This window comes from Solanum dulcamara, chromosome 7, assembly GCF_947179165.1.
Source record: "Solanum dulcamara chromosome 7, daSolDulc1.2, whole genome shotgun sequence".
Taxonomy (NCBI): Eukaryota; Viridiplantae; Streptophyta; class Magnoliopsida; order Solanales; family Solanaceae; genus Solanum; species Solanum dulcamara.
Genome location: NC_077243.1, coordinates 63787715 through 63804071, shown reverse-complemented (window position 1 = coordinate 63804071; position 16357 = coordinate 63787715). Strand labels below are relative to the sequence as shown.

Below are 16357 nucleotides of genomic sequence, written 5' to 3'. Positions count from 1 at the left end.
GTCTAGGCCCCGAATGTCGTGTCCGCAAAAAAATACTTGTTGTCGAATAGACGAAACCGTGCCGTATTCCGACAAAAAGGAGGGATGCAACAAGAGGACTTCCCAGGGGGCCACCCATCCTAGTACTACTCTCGCCCAAGCACGCTTAAGTTCGGAGTTCTGATGGGATCCGGTGCGTTAGTGCTGGTATGATCGCATCCATCATTCCTAGCGCTCTAAATTCTATTAAACACCCCCTTCCCCTCCCAAACGCCCCGGCATGCGCCCTGCCCTCCACGCACCGACGCACCCTGCCGCATGTCACGCCCGTCCTAAGCGCCTCCATCGCACGTCCTAACGGCGTCTAGGCCCCGAATGTCGTGTCCGCAAAAAAATACTTGTTGTCGAGTAGACGAAACCGTGCCGAATTCCGACAAAAAGTATTGATGCAACACGAGGACTTCCCAGGGGGTCACCCATCCTAGTACTACTCTCGCCCAAGCACGCTTAACTTCGGAGTTCTGATGGGATCCGGTGCGTTAGTGCTGGTATGATCGCATCCATCATTCCTAGCGCTCTAAATTCTGTTAAACACCCCCTTCCCCTCCCAAACGCCCCGGCATGCGCCCTGCCCTCCACGCACCGACGCACCCTGCCGCATGTCACTCCCGTCCTAAGCGCCTCCATCGCACGTCCTAACGGCGTCTAGGCCCCGAATGTCGTGTCCGCAAAAAAATACTTGTTGTCGAGTAGACGAAACCGTGCCGTATTCCGACAAAAAGGAGGGATGCAACACGAGGACTTCCCAGGGGGTCACCCATCCTAGTACTACTCTCGCCCAAGCACGCTTAACTTCGGAGTTCTGATGGGATCCGGTGCGTTAGTGCTGGTATGATCGCATCCATCATTCCTAGCGCTCTAAATTCTGTTAAACACCCCCTTCCCCTCCCAAACGCCCCGGCATGCGCCCTGCCCTCCACGCACCGACCCACCCTGCCGCATGTCACGCCCGTCCTAAGCGCCTCCATCGCACGTCCTAACGGCGTCTAGGCCCCGAATGTCGTGTCCGCAAAAAAATACTTGTTGTCGAGTAGACGAAACCGTGCCGTATTCCGACAAAAAGGAGGGATGCAACAAGAGGACTTCCCAGGGGGTCACCCATCCTAGTACTACTCTCGCCCAAGCACGCTTAACTTCGGAGTTCTGATGGGATCCGGTGCGTTAGTGCTGGTATGATCGCATCCATCATTCCTAGCGCTCTAAATTCTGTTAAACACCCCCTTCCCCTCCCAAACGCCCCGGCGTGCGCCCTGCCCTCCACGCACCGACGCACCCTGCCGCCTGTCACGCCCGTCCTAAGCGCCTCCATCGCACGTCCTAACGGCGTCTAGGCCCCGAATGTCGTGTCCGCAAAAAAATACTTGTTGTCGAGTAGACGAAACCGTGCCGAATTCCGACAAAAAGTATTGATGCAACACGAGGACTTCCCAGGGGGTCACCCATCCTAGTACTACTCTCGCCCAAGCACGCTTAACTTCGGAGTTCTGATGGGATCCGGTGCGTTAGTGCTGGTATGATCGCATCCATCATTCCTAGCGCTCTAAATTCTATTAAACACCCCCTTCCCCTCCCAAACGCCCCGGCATGCGCCCTGCCCTCCACGCACCGACGCACCCTGCCGCATGTCACGCCCGTCCTAAGCGCCTCCATCGCACGTCCTAACGGCGTCTAGGCCCCGAATGTCGTGTCCGCAAAAAAATACTTGTTGTCGAGTAGACGAAACCGTGCCGAATTCCGACAAAAAGGAGGGATGCAACACGAGGACTTCCCAGGGGGTCTCCCATCCTAGTACTACTCTCGCCCAAGCACGCTTAACTTCGGAGTTCTGATGGGATCCGGTGCGTTAGTGCTGGTATGATCGCATCCATCATTCCTAGCGCTCTAAATTCTATTAAACACCCCCTTCCCCTCCCAAACGCCCCGGCATGCGCCCTGCCCTCCACGCACCGACGCACCCTGCCGCCTTTCACGCCCGTCCTAAGCGCCTCCATCGCACGTCCTAACGGCGTCTAGGCCCCGAATGTCGTGTCCGCAAAAAAATACTTGTTGTCGAGTAGACGAAACCGTGCCGAATTCCGACAAAAAGGAGGGATGCAACACGAGGACTTCCCTGGGGGTCACCCATCCTAGTACTACTCTCGCCCAAGCACGCTTAACTTCGGAGTTCTGATGGGATCCGGTGCGTTAGTGCTGGTATGATCGCATCCATCATTCCTAGCGCTCTAAATTCTGTTAAACACCCCCTTCCCCTCCCAAACGCCCCGGCATGCGCCCTGCCCTCCACGCACCGACCCACCCTGCCGCCTGTCACGCCCGTCCTAAGCGCCTCCATCGCACGTCCTAACGGCGTCTAGGCCCCGAATGTCGTGTCCGCAAAAAAATACTTGTTGTCGACTAGACGAAACCGTGCCGAATTCCGACAAAAAGTATTGATGCAACACGAGGACTTCCCAGGGGGTCTCCCATCCTAGTACTACTCTCGCCCAAGCACGCTTAACTTCGGAGTTCTGATGGGATCCGGTGCGTTAGTGCTGGTATGATCGCATCCATCATTCCTAGCGCTCTAAATTCTATTAAACACCCCCTTCCCCTCCCAAACACCCCGGCGTGCGCCCTGCCCTCCACGCACCGACGCACCCTGCCGCATGTCACGCCCGTCCTAAGCGCCTCCATCGCACGTCCTAACGGCGTCTAGGCCCCGAATGTCGTGTCCGCAAAAAAATACTTGTTGTCGAGTAGACGAAACCGTGCCGAATTCCGACAAAAAGGAGGGATGCAACACGAGGACTTCCCAGGGGGTCACCCATCCTAGTACTACTCTCGCCCAAGCACGCTTAACTTCGGAGTTCTGATGGGATCCGGTGCGTTAGTGCTGGTATGATCGCATCCATCATTCCTAGCGCTCTAAATTCTATTAAACACCCCCTTCCCCTCCCAAACGCCCCGGCATGCGCCCTGCCCTCCACGCACCGACGCACCCTGCCGCCTGTCACGCCCGTCCTAAGCGCCTCCATCGCACGTCCTAACGGCGTCTAGGCCCCGAATGTCGTGTTCGCAAAAAAATACTTGTTGTCGAGTAGACGAAACCGTGCCGAATTCCGACAAAAAGGAGGGATGCAACACGAGGACTTCCCAGGGGGTCACCCATCCTAGTACTACTCTCGCCCAAGCACGCTTAACTTCGGAGTTCTGATGGGATCCGGTGCGTTAGTGCTGGTATGATCGCATCCATCATTCCTAGCGCTCTAAATTCTATTAAACACCCCCTTCCCCTCCCAAACGCCCCGGCATGCGCCCTGCCCTCCACGCACCGACGCACCCTGCCGCCTGTCACGCCCGTCCTAAGCGCCTCCATCGCACGTCCTAACGGCGTCTAGGCCCCGAATGTCGTGTCCGCAAAAAAATACTTGTTGTCGAGTAGACGAAACCGTGCCGAATTCCGACAAAAAGGAGGGATGCAACACGAGGACTTCCCAGGGGGTCACCCATCCTAGTACTACTCTCGCCCAAGCACGCTTAACTTCGGAGTTCTGATGGGATCCGGTGCGTTAGTGCTGGTATGATCGCATCCATCATTCCTAGCGCTCTAAATTCTATTAAACACCCCCTTCCCCTCCCAAACGCCCCGGCGTGCGCCCTGCCCTCCACGCACCGACGCACCCTGCCGCCTGTCACGCCCGTCCTAAGCGCCTCCATCGCACGTCCTAACGGCGTCTAGGCCCCGAATGTCGTGTTCGCAAAAAAATACTTGTTGTCGAGTAGACGAAACCGTGCCGAATTCCGACAAAAAGGAGGGATGCAACACGAGGACTTCCCAGGGGGTCACCCATCCTAGTACTACTCTCGCCCAAGCACGCTTAACTTCGGAGTTTTGATGGGATCCGGTGCGTTAGTGCTGGTATGATCGCATCCATCATTCCTAGCGCTCTAAATTCTATTAAACACCCCCTTCCCCTCCCAAACGCCCCGGCATGCGCCCTGCCCTCCACGCACCGACGCACCCTGCCGCCTGTCACGCCCGTCCTAAGCGCCTCCATCGCACGTCCTAACGGCGTCTAGGCCCCGAATGTCGTGTCCGCAAAAAAATACTTGTTGTCGAGTAGACGAAACCGTGCCGAATTCCGACAAAAAGGAGGGATGCAACACGAGGACTTCCCAGGGGGTCACCCATCCTAGTACTACTCTCGCCCAAGCACGCTTAACTTCGGAGTTCTGATGGGATCCGGTGCGTTAGTGCTGGTATGATCGCATCCATCATTCCTAGCGCTCTAAATTCTATTAAACACCCCCTTCCCCTCCCAAACGCCCCGGCGTGCGCCCTGCCCTCCACGCACCGACGCACCCTGCCGCCTGTCACGCCCGTCCTAAGCGCCTCCATCGCACGTCCTAACGGCGTCTAGGCCCCGAATGTCGTGTCCGCAAAAAAATACTTGTTGTCGAGTAGACGAAACCGTGCCGAATTCCGACAAAAAGGAGGGATGCAACACGAGGACTTCCCAGGGGGTCACCCATCCTAGTACTACTCTCGCCCAAGCACGCTTAACTTCGGAGTTCTGATGGGATCCGGTGCGTTAGTGCTGGTATGATCGCATCCATCATTCCTAGCGCTCTAAATTCTATTAAACACCCCCTTCCCCTCCCAAACGCCCCGGCATGCGCCCTGCCCTCCACGCACCGACGCACCCTGCCGCCTGTCACGCCCGTCCTAAGCGCCTCCATCGCACGTCCTAACGGCGTCTAGGCCCCGAATGTCGTGTCCGCAAAAAAATACTTGTTGTCGAGTAGACGAAACCGTGCCGAATTCCGACAAAAAGGAGGGATGCAACACGAGGACTTCCCAGGGGGTCACCCATCCTAGTACTACTCTCGCCCAAGCACGCTTAACTTCGGAGTTCTGATGGGATCCGGTGCGTTAGTGCTGGTATGATCGCATCCATCATTCCTAGCGCTCTAAATTCTATTAAACACCCCCTTCCCCTCCCAAACGCCCCGGCATGCGCCCTGCCCTCCACGCACCGACGCACCCTGCCGCCTGTCACGCCCGTCCTAAGCGCCTCCATCGCACGTCCTAACGGCGTCTAGGCCCCGAATGTCGTGTCCGCAAAAAAATACTTGTTGTCGAGTAGACGAAACCGTGCCGAATTCCGACAAAAAGGAGGGATGCAACACGAGGACTTCCCAGGGGGTCACCCATCCTAGTACTACTCTCGCCCAAGCACGCTTCACTTCGGAGTTCTGATGGGATCCGGTGCGTTAGTGCTGGTATGATCGCATCCATCATTCCTAGCGCTCTAAATTCTATTAAACACCCCCTTCCCCTCCCAAACGCCCCGGCATGCGCCCTGCCCTCCACGCACCGACGCACCCTGCCGCCTGTCACGCCCGTCCTAAGCGCCTCCATCGCACGTCCTAACGGCGTCTAGGCCCCGAATGTCGTGTCCGCAAAAAAATACTTGTTGTCGAGTAGACGAAACCGTGCCGAATTCCGACAAAAAGGAGGGATGCAACACGAGGACTTCCCAGGGGGTCACCCATCCTAGTACTACTCTCGCCCAAGCACGCTTAACTTCGGAGTTCTGATGGGATCCGGTGCGTTAGTGCTGGTATGATCGCATCCATCATTCCTAGCGCTCTAAATTCTATTAAACACCCCCTTCCCCTCCCAAACGCCCCGGCATGCGCCCTGCCCTCCACGCACCGACGCACCCTGCCGCCTGTCACGCCCGTCCTAAGCGCCTCCATCGCACGTCCTAACGGCGTCTAGGCCCCGAATGTCGTGTCCGCAAAAAAATACTTGTTGTCGAGTAGACGAAACCGTGCCGAATTCCGACAAAAAGGAGGGATGCAACACGAGGACTTCCCAGGGGGTCACCCATCCTAGTACTACTCTCGCCCAAGCACGCTTAACTTCGGAGTTCTGATGGGATCCGGTGCGTTAGTGCTGGTATGATCGCATCCATCATTCCTAGCGCTCTAAATTCTATTAAACACCCCCTTCCCCTCCCAAACGCCCCGGCATGCGCCCTGCCCTCCACGCACCGACGCACCCTGCCGCCTGTCACGCCCGTCCTAAGCGCCTCCATCGCACGTCCTAACGGCGTCTAGGCCCCGAATGTCGTGTCCGCAAAAAAATACTTGTTGTCGAGTAGACGAAACCGTGCCGAATTCCGACAAAAAGGAGGGATGCAACACGAGGACTTCCCAGGGGGTCACCCATCCTAGTACTACTCTCGCCCAAGCACGCTTAACTTCGGAGTTCTGATGGGATCCGATGCGTTAGTGCTGGTATGATCGCATCCATCATTCCCAGCGCTCTAAATTCTATTAAACACCCCCTTCCCCTCCTAAACGCCCCGGCATGCGCCCTGCCCTCCACGCACCGACGCACCCTGCCGCCTGTCACGCCCGTCCTAAGCGCCTCCATCGCACGTCCTAACGGCGTCTAGGCCCCGAATGTCGTGTCCGCAAAAAAATACTTGTTGTCGAGTAGACGAAACCGTGCCGAATTCCGACAAAAAGGAGGGATGCAACACGAGGACTTCCCAGGGGGTCACCCATCCTAGTACTACTCTCGCCCAAGCACGCTTAACTTCGGAGTTCTGATGGGATCCGGTGCGTTAGTGCTGGTATGATCGCATCCATCATTCCTAGCGCTCTAAATTCTATTAAACACCCCCTTCCCCTCCCAAACGCCCCGGCATGCGCCCTGCCCTCCACGCACCGACGCACCCTGCCGCCTGTCACGCCCGTCCTAAGCGCCTCCATCGCACGTCCTAACGGCGTCTAGGCCCCGAATGTCGTGTCCGCAAAAAAATACTTGTTGTCGAGTAGACGAAACCGTGCCGAATTCCGACAAAAAGGAGGGATGCAACACGAGGACTTCCCAGGGGGTCACCCATCCTAGTACTACTCTCGCCCAAGCACGCTTAACTTCGGAGTTCTGATGGGATCCGGTGCGTTAGTGCTGGTATGATCGCATCCATCATTCCTAGCGCTCTAAATTCTATTAAACACCCCCATCCCCTCCCAAACGCCCCGGCATGCGCCCTGCCCTCCACGCACCGACGCACCCTGCCGCCTGTCACGCCCGTCCTAAGCGCCTCCATCGCACGTCCTAACGGCGTCTAGGCCCCGAATGTCGTGTCCGCAAAAAAATACTTGTTGTCGAGTAGACGAAACCGTGCCGAATTCCGACAAAAAGGAGGGATGCAACACGAGGACTTCCCAGGGGGTCACCCATCCTAGTACTACTCTCGCCCAAGCACGCTTAACTTCGGAGTTCTGATGGGATCCGGTGCGTTAGTGCTGGTATGATCGCATCCATCATTCCTAGCGCTCTAAATTCTATTAAACACCCCCTTCCCCTCCCAAACGCCCCGGCATGCGCCCTGCCCTCCACGCACCGACGCACCCTGCCGCCTGTCACGCCCGTCCTAAGCGCCTCCATCGCACGTCCTAACGGCGTCTAGGCCCCGAATGTCGTGTCCGCAAAAAAATACTTGTTGTCGAGTAGACGAAACCGTGCCGAATTCCGACAAAAAGGAGGGATGCAACACGAGGACTTCCCAGGGGGTCACCCATCCTAGTACTACTCTCGCCCAAGCACGCTTAAATTCGGAGTTCTGATGGGATCCGGTGCGTTAGTGCTGGTATGATCGCATCCATCATTCCTAGCGCTCTAAATTCTATTAAACACCCCCTTCCCCTCCCAAACGCCCCGGCATGCGCCCTGCCCTCCACGCACCGACGCACCCTTCCGCCTGTCACGCCCGTCCTAAGCGCCTCCATCGCACGTCCTAACGGCGTCTAGGCCCCGAATGTCGTGTCCGCAAAAAAATACTTGTTGTCGAGTAGACGAAACCGTGCCGAATTCCGACAAAAAGGAGGGATGCAACACGAGGACTTCCCAGGGGGTCACCCATCCTAGTACTACTCTCGCCCAAGCACGCTTAACTTCGGAGTTCTGATGGGATCCGGTGCGTTAGTGCTGGTATGATCGCATCCATCATTCCCAGCGCTCTAAATTCTATTAAACACCCCCTTCCCCTCCCAAACGCCCCGGCATGCGCCCTGCCCTCCACGCACCGACGCACCCTGCCGCCTGTCACGCCCGTCCTAAGCGCCTCCATCGCACGTCCTAACGGCGTCTAGGCCCCGAATGTCGTGTCCGCAAAAAAATACTTGTTGTCGAGTAGACGAAACCGTGCCGAATTCCGACAAAAAGGAGGGATGCAACACGAGGACTTCCCAGGGGGTCACCCATCCTAGTACTACTCTCGCCCAAGCACGCTTAACTTCGGAGTTCTGATGGGATCCGGTGCGTTAGTGCTGGTATGATCGCATCCATCATTCCTAGCGCTCTAAATTCTATTAAACACCCCCTTCCCCTCCCAAACGCCCCGGCATGCGCCCTGCCCTCCACGCACCGACGCACCCTGCCGCCTGTCACGCCCGTTCTAAGCGCCTCCATCGCACGTCCTAACGGCGTCTAGGCCCCGAATGTCGTGTCCGCAAAAAAATACTTGTTGTCGAGTAGACGAAACCGTGCCGAATTCCGACAAAAAGGAGGGATGCAACACGAGGACTTCCCAGGGGGTCACCCATCCTAGTACTACTCTCGCCCAAGCACGCTTAACTTCGGAGTTCTGATGGGATCCGGTGCGTTAGTGCTGGTATGATCGCATCCATCATTCCCAGCGCTCTAAATTCTATTAAACACCCCCTTCCCCTCCCAAACGCCCCGGCATGCGCCCTGCCCTCCACGCACCGACGCACCTTGCCGCCTGTCACGCCCGTCCTAAGCGCCTCCATCGCACGTCCTAACGGCGTCTAGGCCCCGAATGTCGTGTCCGCAAAAAAATACTTGTTGTCGAGTAGACGAAACCGTGCCGAATTCCGACAAAAAGGAGGGATGCAACACGAGGACTTCCCAGGGGGTCACCCATCCTAGTACTACTCTCGCCCAAGCACGCTTAACTTCGGAGTTCTGATGGGATCCGGTGCGTTAGTGCTGGTATGATCGCATCCATCATTCCTAGCGCTCTAAATTCTATTAAACACCCCCTTCCCCTCCCAAACGCCCCGGCATGCGCCCTGCCCTCCACGCACCGACGCACCCTGCCGCCTGTCACGCCCGTCCTTAGCGCCTCCATCGCACGTCCTAACGGCGTCTAGGCCCCGAATGTCGTGTCCGCAAAAAAATACTTGTTGTCGAGTAGACGAAACCGTGCCGAATTCCGACAAAAAGGAGGGATGCAACACGAGGACTTCCCAGGGGGTCACCCATCCTAGTACTACTCTCGCCCAAGCACGCTTAACTTCGGAGTTCTGATGGGATCCGGTGCGTTAGTGCTGGTATGATCGCATCCATCATTCCTAGCGCTCTAAATTCTATTAAACACCCCCTTCCCCTCCCAAACGCCCCGGCATGCGCCCTGCCCTCCACGCACCGACGCACCCTGCCGCCTGTCACGCCCGTCCTAAGCGCCTCCATCGCACGTCCTAACGGCGTCTAGGCCCCGAATGTCGTGTCCGCAAAAAAATACTTGTTGTCGAGTAGACGAAACCGTGCCGAATTCCGACAAAAAGGATGGATGCAACACGAGGACTTCCCAGGGGGTCACCCATCCTAGTACTACTCTCGCCCAAGCACGCTTAACTTCGGAGTTCTGATGGGATCCGGTGCGTTAGTGCTGGTATGATCGCATCCATCATTCCTAGCGCTCTAAATTCTATTAAACACCCCCTTCCCCTCCCAAACGCCCCGGCATGCGCCCTGCCCTCCACGCACCGACGCACCCTGCCGCCTGTCACGCCCGTCCTAAGCGCCTCCATCGCACGTCCTAACGGCGTCTAGGCCCCGAATGTCGTGTCCGCAAAAAAATACTTGTTGTCGAGTAGACGAAACCGTGCCGAATTCCGACAAAAAGGAGGGATGCAACACGAGGACTTCCCAGGGGGTCACCCATCCTAGTACTACTCTCGCCCAAGCACGCTTAACTTCGGAGTTCTGATGGGATCCGGTGCGTTAGTGCTGGTATGATCGCATCCATCATTCCTAGCGCTCTAAATTCTATTAAACACCCCCTTCCCCTCCCAAACGCCCCGGCATGCGCCCTGCCCTCCACGCACCGACGCACCCTGCCGCCTGTCACGCCCGTCCTAAGCGCCTCCATCGCACGTCCTAACGGCGTCTAGGCCCCGAATGTCGTGTCCGCAAAAAAATACTTGTTGTCGAGTAGACGAAACCGTGCCGAATTCCGACAAAAAGGAGGGATGCAACACGAGGACTTCCCAGGGGGTCACCCATCCTAGTACTACTCTCGCCCAAGCACGCTTAACTTCGGAGTTCTGATGGGATCCGGTGCGTTAGTGCTGGTATGATCGCATCCATCATTCCTAGCGCTCTAAATTCTATTAAACACCCCCTTCCCCTCCCAAACGCCCCGGCATGCGCCCTTCCCTCCACGCACCGACGCACCCTGCCGCCTGTCACGCCCGTCCTAAGCGCCTCCATCGCACGTCCTAACGGCGTCTAGGCCCCGAATGTCGTGTCCGCAAAAAAATACTTGTTGTCGAGTAGACGAAACCGTGCCGAATTCCGACAAAAAGGAGGGATGCAACACGAGGACTTCCCAGGGGGTCACCCATCCTAGTACTACTCTCGCCCAAGCACGCTTAACTTCGGAGTTCTGATGGGATCCGATGCGTTAGTGCTGGTATGATCGCATCCATCATTCCTAGCGCTCTAAATTCTATTAAACACCCCCTTCCCCTCCCAAACGCCCCGGCATGCGCCCTGCCCTCCACGCACCGACGCACCCTGCCGCCTGTCACGCCCGTCCTAAGCGCCTCCATCGCACGTCCTAACGGCGTCTAGGCCCCGAATGTCGTGTCCGCAAAAAAATACTTGTTGTCGAGTAGACGAAACCGTGCCGAATTCCGACAAAAAGGAGGGATGCAACACGAGGACTTCCCAGGGGGTCACCCATCCTAGTACTACTCTCGCCCAAGCACGCTTAACTTCGGAGTTCTGATGGGATCCGGTGCGTTAGTGCTGGTATGATCGCATCCATCATTCCTAGCGCTCTAAATTCTATTAAACACCCCCTTCCCCTCCCAAACGCCCCGGCATGCGCCCTGCCCTCCACGCACCGACGCACCCTGCCGCCTGTCACGCCCGTCCTAAGCGCCTCCATCGAACGTCCTAACGGCGTCTAGGCCCCGAATGTCGTGTCCGCAAAAAAATACTTGTTGTCGAGTAGACGAAACCGTGCCGAATTCCGACAAAAAGGAGGGATGCAACACGAGGACTTCCCAGGGGGTCACCCATCCTAGTACTACTCTCGCCCAAGCACGTTTAACTTCGGAGTTCTGATGGGATCCGGTGCGTTAGTGCTGGTATGATCGCATCCATCATTCCTAGCGCTCTAAATTCTATTAAACACCCCCTTCCCCTCCCAAACGCCCCGGCATGCGCCCTGCCCTCCACGCACCGACGCACCCTGCCGCCTGTCACGCCCGTCCTAAGCGCCTCCATCGCACGTCCTAACGGCGTCTAGGCCCCGAATGTCGTGTCCGCAAAAAAATACTTATTGTCGAGTAGACGAAACCGTGCCGAATTCCGACAAAAAGGAGGGATGCAACACGAGGACTTCCCAGGGGGTCACCCATCCTAGTACTACTCTCGCCCAAGCACGCTTAACTTCGGAGTTCTGATGGGATCCGGTGCGTTAGTGCTGGTATGATCGCATCCATCATTCCTAGCGCTCTAAATTCTATTAAACACCCCCTTCCCCTCCCAAACGCCCCGGCATGCGCCCTGCCCTCCACGCACCGACGCACCCTGCCGCCTGTCACGCCCGTCCTAAGCGCCTCCATCGCACGTCCTAACGGCGTCTAGGCCCCGAATGTCGTGTCCGCAAAAAAATACTTGTTGTCGAGTAGACGAAACCGTGCCGAATTCCGACAAAAAGGAGGGATGCAACACGAGGACTTCCCAGGGGGTCACCCATCCTAGTACTACTCTCGCCCAAGCACGCTTAACTTCGGAGTTCTGATGGGATCCGGTGCGTTAGTGCTGGTATGATCGCATCCATCATTCCTAGCGCTCTAAATTCTATTAAACACCCCCTTCCCCTCCCAAACGCCCCGGCATGCGCCCTGCCCTCCACGCACCGACGCACCCTGCCGCCTGTCACGCCCGTCCTAAGCGCCTCCATCGCACGTCCTAACGGCGTCTAGGCCCCGAATGTCGTGTCCGCAAAAAAATACTTGTTGTCGAGTAGACGAAACCGTGCCGAATTCCGACAAAAAGGAGGGATGCAACACGAGGACTTCCCAGGGGGTCACCCATCCTAGTACTACTCTCGCCCAAGCACGCTTAACTTCGGAGTTCTGATGGGATCCGGTGCGTTAGTGCTGGTATGATCGCATCCATCATTCCTAGCGCTCTAAATTCTATTAAACACCCCCTTCCCCTCCCAAACGCCCCGGCATGCGCCCTGCCCTCCACGCACCGACGCACCCTGCCGCCTGTCACGCCCGTCCTAAGCGCCTCCATCGCACGTCCTAACGGCGTCTAGGCCCCGAATGTCGTGTCCGCAAAAAAATACTTGTTGTCGAGTAGACGAAACCGTGCCGAATTCCGACAAAAAGGAGGGATGCAACACGAGGACTTCCCAGGGGGTCACCCATCCTAGTACTACTCTCGCCCAAGCACGCTTAACTTCGGAGTTCTGATGGGATTCGGTGCGTTAGTGCTGGTATGATCGCATCCATCATTCCTAGCGCTCTAAATTCTATTAAACACCCCCTTCCCCTCCCAAACGCCCCGGCATGCGCCCTGCCCTCCACGCACCGACGCACCCTGCCGCCTGTCACGCCCGTCCTAAGCGCCTCCATCGCACGTCCTAACGGCGTCTAGGCCCCGAATGTCGTGTCCGCAAAAAAATACTTGTTGTCGAGTAGACGAAACCGTGCCGAATTCCGACAAAAAGGAGGGATGCAACACGAGGACTTCCCAGGGGGTCACCCATCCTAGTACTACTCTCGCCCAAGCACGCTTAACTTCGGAGTTCTGATGGGATCCGGTGCGTTAGTGCTGGTATGATCGCATCCATCATTCCTAGCGCTCTAAATTCTATTAAACACCCCCTTCCCCTCCCAAACGCCCCGGCATGCGCCCTGCCCTCCACGCACCGACGCACCCTGCCGCCTGTCACGCCCGTCCTAAGCGCCTCCATCGCACGTCCTAACGGCGTCTAGGCCCCGAATGTCGTGTCCGCAAAAAAATACTTGTTGTCGAGTAGACGAAACCGTGCCGAATTCCGACAAAAAGGAGGGATGCAACACGAGGACTTCCCAGGGGGTCACCCATCCTAGTACTACTCTCGCCCAAGCACGCTTAACTTCGGAGTTCTGATGGGATCCGGTGCGTTAGTGCTGGTATGATCGCATCCATCATTCCTAGCGCTCTAAATTCTATTAAACACCCCCTTCCCCTCCCAAACGCCCCTGCATGCGCCCTGCCCTCCACGCACCGACGCACCCTGCCGCCTGTCACGCCCGTCCTAAGCGCCTCCATCGCACGTGCTAACGGCGTCTAGGCCCCGAATGTCGTGTCCGCAAAAAAATACTTGTTGTCGAGTAGACGAAACCGTGCCGAATTCCGACAAAAAGGAGGGATGCAACACGAGGACTTCCCAGGGGGTCACCCATCCTAGTACTACTCTCGCCCAAGCACGCTTAACTTCGGAGTTTTGATGGGATCCGGTGCGTTAGTGCTGGTATGATCGCATCCATCATTCCTAGCGCTCTAAATTCTATTAAACACCCCCTTCCCCTCCCAAACGCCCCGGCATGCGCCCTGCCCTCCACGCACCGACGCACCCTGCCGCCTGTCACGCCCGTCCTAAGCGCCTCCATCGCACGTCCTAACGGCGTCTAGGCCCCGAATGTTGTGTCCGCAAAAAAATACTTGTTGTCGAGTAGACGAAACCGTGCCGAATTCCGACAAAAAGGAGGGATGCAACACGAGGACTTCCCAGGGGGTCACCCATCCTAGTACTACTCTCGCCCAAGCACGCTTAACTTCGGAGTTCTGATGGGATCCGGTGCGTTAGTGCTGGTATGATCGCATCCATCATTCCTGGCGCTCTAAATTCTATTAAACACCCCCTTCCCCTCCCAAACGCCCCGGCATGCGCCCTGCCCTCCACGCACCGACGCACCCTGCCGCCTGTCACGCCCGTCCTAAGCGCCTCCATCGCACGTCCTAACGGCGTCTAGGCCCCGAATGTCGTGTCCGCAAAAAAATACTTGTTGTCGAGTAGACGAAACCGTGCCGAATTCCGACAAAAAGGAGGGATGCAACACGAGGACTTCCCAGGGGGTCACCCATCCTAGTACTACTCTCGCCCAAGCACGCTTAACTTCGGAGTTCTGATGGGATCCGGTGCGTTAGTGCTGGTATGATCGCATCCATCATTCCTAGCGCTCTAAATTCTATTAAACACCCCCTTCCCCTCCCAAACGCCCCGGCATGCGCCCTGCCCTCCACGCACCGACGCACCCTGCCGCCTGTCACGCCCGTCCTAAGCGCCTCCATCGCACGTCCTAACGGCGTCTAGGCCCCGAATGTCGTGTCCGCAAAAAAATACTTGTTGTCGAGTAGACGAAACCGTGCCGAATTCCGACAAAAAGGAGGGATGCAACACGAGGACTTCCCAGGGGGTCACCCATCCTAGTACTACTCTCGCCCAAGCACGCTTAACTTCGGAGTTCTGATGGGATCCGGTGCGTTAGTGCTGGTATGATCGCATCCATCATTCCCAGCGCTCTAAATTCTATTAAACACCCCCTTCCCCTCCCAAACGCCCCGGCATGCGCCCTGCCCTCCACGCACCGACGCACCTTGCCGCCTGTCACGCCCGTCCTAAGCGCCTCCATCGCACGTCCTAACGGCGTCTAGGCCCCGAATGTCGTGTCCGCAAAAAAATACTTGTTGTCGAGTAGACGAAACCGTGCCGAATTCCGACAAAAAGGAGGGATGCAACACGAGGACTTCCCAGGGGGTCACCCATCCTAGTACTACTCTCGCCCAAGCACGCTTAACTTCGGAGTTCTGATGGGATCCGGTGCGTTAGTGCTGGTATGATCGCATCCATCATTCCTAGCGCTCTAAATTCTATTAAACACCCCCTTCCCCTCCCAAACGCCCCGGCATGCGCCCTGCCCTCCACGCACCGACGCACCCTGCCGCCTGTCACGCCCGTCCTAAGCGCCTCCATCGCACGTCCTAACGGCGTCTAGGCCCCGAATGTCGTGTCCGCAAAAAAATACTTGTTGTCGAGTAGACGAAACCGTGCCGAATTCCGACAAAAAGGAGGGATGCAACACGAGGACTTCCCAGGGGGTCACCCATCCTAGTACTACTCTCGCCCAAGCACGCTTAACTTCGGAGTTCTGATGGGATCCGGTGCGTTAGTGCTGGTATGATCGCATCCATCATTCCTAGCGCTCTAAATTCTATTAAACACCCCCTTCCCCTCCCAAACGCCCCGGCATGCGCCCTGCCCTCCACGCACCGACGCACCCTGCCGCCTGTCACGCCCGTCCTAAGCGCCTCCCTCGCACGTCCTAACGGCGTCTAGGCCCCGAATGTCGTGTCCGCAAAAAAATACTTGTTGTCGAGTAGACGAAACCGTGCCGAATTCCGACAAAAAGGAGGGATGCAACACGAGGACTTCCCAGGGGGTCACCCATCCTAGTACTACTCTCGCCCAAGCACGCTTAACTTCGGAGTTCTGATGGGATCCGGTGCGTTAGTGCTGGTATGATCGCATCCATCATTCCTAGCGCTCTAAATTCTATTAAACACCCCCTTCCCCTCCCAAACGCCCCGGCATGCGCCCTGCCCTCCACGCACCGACGCACCCTGCCGCCTGTCACGCCCGTCCTAAGCGCCTCCATCGCACGTCCTAACGGCGTCTAGGCCCCGAATGTCGTGTCCGCAAAAAAATACTTGTTGTCGAGTAGACGAAACCGTGCCGAATTCCGACAAAAAGGAGGGATGCAACACGAGGACTTCCCAGGGGGTCACCCATCCTAGTACTACTCTCGCCCAAGCACGCTTAACTTCGGAGTTCTGATGGGATCCGGTGCGTTAGTGCTGGTATGATCGCATCCATCATTCCTAGCGCTCTAAATTCTATTAAACACCCCCTTCCCCTCCCAAACGCCCCGGCATGCGCCCTGCCCTCCACGCACCGACGCACCCTGCCGCCTGTCACGCCCGTCCTAAGCGCCTCCATCGCAC

At 57.0% G+C, this 16357-nt stretch overlaps 48 non-coding genes across 48 annotated transcripts; all 48 read right to left on the bottom strand.

The window, feature by feature from the left end:
- Nucleotides 1–81: 81 nt before the first annotated feature.
- LOC129897741 (5S ribosomal RNA) lies at nt 82–200 on the bottom strand. The gene has a single exon (XR_008768812.1). It is a non-coding gene; the product is annotated as a 5S ribosomal RNA (ribosomal RNA).
- A 222-nt stretch (nt 201–422) lies between these two features.
- On the bottom strand, nt 423–541 carry LOC129897524 (5S ribosomal RNA). Its single transcript, XR_008768610.1, has one exon. It is a non-coding gene; the product is annotated as a 5S ribosomal RNA (ribosomal RNA).
- A 222-nt stretch (nt 542–763) lies between these two features.
- LOC129897649 (5S ribosomal RNA) lies at nt 764–882 on the bottom strand. The gene has a single exon (XR_008768727.1). It is a non-coding gene; the product is annotated as a 5S ribosomal RNA (ribosomal RNA).
- A 222-nt stretch (nt 883–1104) lies between these two features.
- On the bottom strand, nt 1105–1223 carry LOC129897600 (5S ribosomal RNA). Its single transcript, XR_008768681.1, has one exon. It is a non-coding gene; the product is annotated as a 5S ribosomal RNA (ribosomal RNA).
- A 222-nt stretch (nt 1224–1445) lies between these two features.
- Nucleotides 1446–1564, bottom strand: LOC129897523 (5S ribosomal RNA). Its single transcript, XR_008768609.1, has one exon. It is a non-coding gene; the product is annotated as a 5S ribosomal RNA (ribosomal RNA).
- Nucleotides 1565–1786: 222 nt separating this feature from the next.
- LOC129897384 (5S ribosomal RNA) lies at nt 1787–1905 on the bottom strand. Its single transcript, XR_008768476.1, has one exon. It is a non-coding gene; the product is annotated as a 5S ribosomal RNA (ribosomal RNA).
- A 222-nt stretch (nt 1906–2127) lies between these two features.
- On the bottom strand, nt 2128–2246 carry LOC129897442 (5S ribosomal RNA). The gene has a single exon (XR_008768533.1). It is a non-coding gene; the product is annotated as a 5S ribosomal RNA (ribosomal RNA).
- A 222-nt stretch (nt 2247–2468) lies between these two features.
- Nucleotides 2469–2587, bottom strand: LOC129897594 (5S ribosomal RNA). Its single transcript, XR_008768675.1, has one exon. It is a non-coding gene; the product is annotated as a 5S ribosomal RNA (ribosomal RNA).
- Nucleotides 2588–2809: 222 nt separating this feature from the next.
- On the bottom strand, nt 2810–2928 carry LOC129897637 (5S ribosomal RNA). The gene has a single exon (XR_008768716.1). It is a non-coding gene; the product is annotated as a 5S ribosomal RNA (ribosomal RNA).
- Nucleotides 2929–3150: 222 nt separating this feature from the next.
- Nucleotides 3151–3269, bottom strand: LOC129897624 (5S ribosomal RNA). The gene has a single exon (XR_008768704.1). It is a non-coding gene; the product is annotated as a 5S ribosomal RNA (ribosomal RNA).
- Nucleotides 3270–3491: 222 nt separating this feature from the next.
- LOC129897613 (5S ribosomal RNA) lies at nt 3492–3610 on the bottom strand. The gene has a single exon (XR_008768693.1). It is a non-coding gene; the product is annotated as a 5S ribosomal RNA (ribosomal RNA).
- A 222-nt stretch (nt 3611–3832) lies between these two features.
- LOC129897562 (5S ribosomal RNA) lies at nt 3833–3951 on the bottom strand. The gene has a single exon (XR_008768646.1). It is a non-coding gene; the product is annotated as a 5S ribosomal RNA (ribosomal RNA).
- A 222-nt stretch (nt 3952–4173) lies between these two features.
- On the bottom strand, nt 4174–4292 carry LOC129897601 (5S ribosomal RNA). Its single transcript, XR_008768682.1, has one exon. It is a non-coding gene; the product is annotated as a 5S ribosomal RNA (ribosomal RNA).
- A 222-nt stretch (nt 4293–4514) lies between these two features.
- LOC129897588 (5S ribosomal RNA) lies at nt 4515–4633 on the bottom strand. Its single transcript, XR_008768671.1, has one exon. It is a non-coding gene; the product is annotated as a 5S ribosomal RNA (ribosomal RNA).
- Nucleotides 4634–4855: 222 nt separating this feature from the next.
- On the bottom strand, nt 4856–4974 carry LOC129897577 (5S ribosomal RNA). Its single transcript, XR_008768660.1, has one exon. It is a non-coding gene; the product is annotated as a 5S ribosomal RNA (ribosomal RNA).
- A 222-nt stretch (nt 4975–5196) lies between these two features.
- On the bottom strand, nt 5197–5315 carry LOC129897427 (5S ribosomal RNA). Its single transcript, XR_008768520.1, has one exon. It is a non-coding gene; the product is annotated as a 5S ribosomal RNA (ribosomal RNA).
- A 222-nt stretch (nt 5316–5537) lies between these two features.
- On the bottom strand, nt 5538–5656 carry LOC129897565 (5S ribosomal RNA). The gene has a single exon (XR_008768649.1). It is a non-coding gene; the product is annotated as a 5S ribosomal RNA (ribosomal RNA).
- Nucleotides 5657–5878: 222 nt separating this feature from the next.
- LOC129897554 (5S ribosomal RNA) lies at nt 5879–5997 on the bottom strand. The gene has a single exon (XR_008768638.1). It is a non-coding gene; the product is annotated as a 5S ribosomal RNA (ribosomal RNA).
- Nucleotides 5998–6219: 222 nt separating this feature from the next.
- LOC129897483 (5S ribosomal RNA) lies at nt 6220–6338 on the bottom strand. Its single transcript, XR_008768572.1, has one exon. It is a non-coding gene; the product is annotated as a 5S ribosomal RNA (ribosomal RNA).
- Nucleotides 6339–6560: 222 nt separating this feature from the next.
- LOC129897542 (5S ribosomal RNA) lies at nt 6561–6679 on the bottom strand. Its single transcript, XR_008768627.1, has one exon. It is a non-coding gene; the product is annotated as a 5S ribosomal RNA (ribosomal RNA).
- A 222-nt stretch (nt 6680–6901) lies between these two features.
- Nucleotides 6902–7020, bottom strand: LOC129897530 (5S ribosomal RNA). The gene has a single exon (XR_008768616.1). It is a non-coding gene; the product is annotated as a 5S ribosomal RNA (ribosomal RNA).
- Nucleotides 7021–7242: 222 nt separating this feature from the next.
- LOC129897519 (5S ribosomal RNA) lies at nt 7243–7361 on the bottom strand. The gene has a single exon (XR_008768605.1). It is a non-coding gene; the product is annotated as a 5S ribosomal RNA (ribosomal RNA).
- Nucleotides 7362–7583: 222 nt separating this feature from the next.
- Nucleotides 7584–7702, bottom strand: LOC129897564 (5S ribosomal RNA). Its single transcript, XR_008768648.1, has one exon. It is a non-coding gene; the product is annotated as a 5S ribosomal RNA (ribosomal RNA).
- Nucleotides 7703–7924: 222 nt separating this feature from the next.
- LOC129897506 (5S ribosomal RNA) lies at nt 7925–8043 on the bottom strand. Its single transcript, XR_008768593.1, has one exon. It is a non-coding gene; the product is annotated as a 5S ribosomal RNA (ribosomal RNA).
- Nucleotides 8044–8265: 222 nt separating this feature from the next.
- LOC129897494 (5S ribosomal RNA) lies at nt 8266–8384 on the bottom strand. The gene has a single exon (XR_008768582.1). It is a non-coding gene; the product is annotated as a 5S ribosomal RNA (ribosomal RNA).
- A 222-nt stretch (nt 8385–8606) lies between these two features.
- On the bottom strand, nt 8607–8725 carry LOC129897482 (5S ribosomal RNA). The gene has a single exon (XR_008768571.1). It is a non-coding gene; the product is annotated as a 5S ribosomal RNA (ribosomal RNA).
- A 222-nt stretch (nt 8726–8947) lies between these two features.
- On the bottom strand, nt 8948–9066 carry LOC129897471 (5S ribosomal RNA). Its single transcript, XR_008768560.1, has one exon. It is a non-coding gene; the product is annotated as a 5S ribosomal RNA (ribosomal RNA).
- Nucleotides 9067–9288: 222 nt separating this feature from the next.
- On the bottom strand, nt 9289–9407 carry LOC129897459 (5S ribosomal RNA). The gene has a single exon (XR_008768549.1). It is a non-coding gene; the product is annotated as a 5S ribosomal RNA (ribosomal RNA).
- Nucleotides 9408–9629: 222 nt separating this feature from the next.
- LOC129897406 (5S ribosomal RNA) lies at nt 9630–9748 on the bottom strand. The gene has a single exon (XR_008768499.1). It is a non-coding gene; the product is annotated as a 5S ribosomal RNA (ribosomal RNA).
- A 222-nt stretch (nt 9749–9970) lies between these two features.
- On the bottom strand, nt 9971–10089 carry LOC129897447 (5S ribosomal RNA). Its single transcript, XR_008768538.1, has one exon. It is a non-coding gene; the product is annotated as a 5S ribosomal RNA (ribosomal RNA).
- Nucleotides 10090–10311: 222 nt separating this feature from the next.
- Nucleotides 10312–10430, bottom strand: LOC129897435 (5S ribosomal RNA). The gene has a single exon (XR_008768527.1). It is a non-coding gene; the product is annotated as a 5S ribosomal RNA (ribosomal RNA).
- A 222-nt stretch (nt 10431–10652) lies between these two features.
- On the bottom strand, nt 10653–10771 carry LOC129897481 (5S ribosomal RNA). Its single transcript, XR_008768570.1, has one exon. It is a non-coding gene; the product is annotated as a 5S ribosomal RNA (ribosomal RNA).
- Nucleotides 10772–10993: 222 nt separating this feature from the next.
- Nucleotides 10994–11112, bottom strand: LOC129897423 (5S ribosomal RNA). The gene has a single exon (XR_008768516.1). It is a non-coding gene; the product is annotated as a 5S ribosomal RNA (ribosomal RNA).
- A 222-nt stretch (nt 11113–11334) lies between these two features.
- LOC129897415 (5S ribosomal RNA) lies at nt 11335–11453 on the bottom strand. Its single transcript, XR_008768508.1, has one exon. It is a non-coding gene; the product is annotated as a 5S ribosomal RNA (ribosomal RNA).
- A 222-nt stretch (nt 11454–11675) lies between these two features.
- On the bottom strand, nt 11676–11794 carry LOC129897412 (5S ribosomal RNA). Its single transcript, XR_008768505.1, has one exon. It is a non-coding gene; the product is annotated as a 5S ribosomal RNA (ribosomal RNA).
- A 222-nt stretch (nt 11795–12016) lies between these two features.
- On the bottom strand, nt 12017–12135 carry LOC129897401 (5S ribosomal RNA). Its single transcript, XR_008768494.1, has one exon. It is a non-coding gene; the product is annotated as a 5S ribosomal RNA (ribosomal RNA).
- Nucleotides 12136–12357: 222 nt separating this feature from the next.
- On the bottom strand, nt 12358–12476 carry LOC129897389 (5S ribosomal RNA). The gene has a single exon (XR_008768481.1). It is a non-coding gene; the product is annotated as a 5S ribosomal RNA (ribosomal RNA).
- Nucleotides 12477–12698: 222 nt separating this feature from the next.
- On the bottom strand, nt 12699–12817 carry LOC129897567 (5S ribosomal RNA). The gene has a single exon (XR_008768650.1). It is a non-coding gene; the product is annotated as a 5S ribosomal RNA (ribosomal RNA).
- Nucleotides 12818–13039: 222 nt separating this feature from the next.
- LOC129897378 (5S ribosomal RNA) lies at nt 13040–13158 on the bottom strand. The gene has a single exon (XR_008768470.1). It is a non-coding gene; the product is annotated as a 5S ribosomal RNA (ribosomal RNA).
- Nucleotides 13159–13380: 222 nt separating this feature from the next.
- On the bottom strand, nt 13381–13499 carry LOC129897366 (5S ribosomal RNA). Its single transcript, XR_008768459.1, has one exon. It is a non-coding gene; the product is annotated as a 5S ribosomal RNA (ribosomal RNA).
- Nucleotides 13500–13721: 222 nt separating this feature from the next.
- Nucleotides 13722–13840, bottom strand: LOC129897561 (5S ribosomal RNA). Its single transcript, XR_008768645.1, has one exon. It is a non-coding gene; the product is annotated as a 5S ribosomal RNA (ribosomal RNA).
- Nucleotides 13841–14062: 222 nt separating this feature from the next.
- Nucleotides 14063–14181, bottom strand: LOC129897354 (5S ribosomal RNA). Its single transcript, XR_008768448.1, has one exon. It is a non-coding gene; the product is annotated as a 5S ribosomal RNA (ribosomal RNA).
- A 222-nt stretch (nt 14182–14403) lies between these two features.
- Nucleotides 14404–14522, bottom strand: LOC129897342 (5S ribosomal RNA). Its single transcript, XR_008768437.1, has one exon. It is a non-coding gene; the product is annotated as a 5S ribosomal RNA (ribosomal RNA).
- A 222-nt stretch (nt 14523–14744) lies between these two features.
- LOC129897331 (5S ribosomal RNA) lies at nt 14745–14863 on the bottom strand. The gene has a single exon (XR_008768426.1). It is a non-coding gene; the product is annotated as a 5S ribosomal RNA (ribosomal RNA).
- Nucleotides 14864–15085: 222 nt separating this feature from the next.
- Nucleotides 15086–15204, bottom strand: LOC129897319 (5S ribosomal RNA). The gene has a single exon (XR_008768415.1). It is a non-coding gene; the product is annotated as a 5S ribosomal RNA (ribosomal RNA).
- Nucleotides 15205–15426: 222 nt separating this feature from the next.
- On the bottom strand, nt 15427–15545 carry LOC129897307 (5S ribosomal RNA). The gene has a single exon (XR_008768404.1). It is a non-coding gene; the product is annotated as a 5S ribosomal RNA (ribosomal RNA).
- Nucleotides 15546–15767: 222 nt separating this feature from the next.
- Nucleotides 15768–15886, bottom strand: LOC129897295 (5S ribosomal RNA). The gene has a single exon (XR_008768393.1). It is a non-coding gene; the product is annotated as a 5S ribosomal RNA (ribosomal RNA).
- Nucleotides 15887–16108: 222 nt separating this feature from the next.
- On the bottom strand, nt 16109–16227 carry LOC129897284 (5S ribosomal RNA). The gene has a single exon (XR_008768382.1). It is a non-coding gene; the product is annotated as a 5S ribosomal RNA (ribosomal RNA).
- Between the last annotated feature and the right edge of the window lie 130 nt (nt 16228–16357).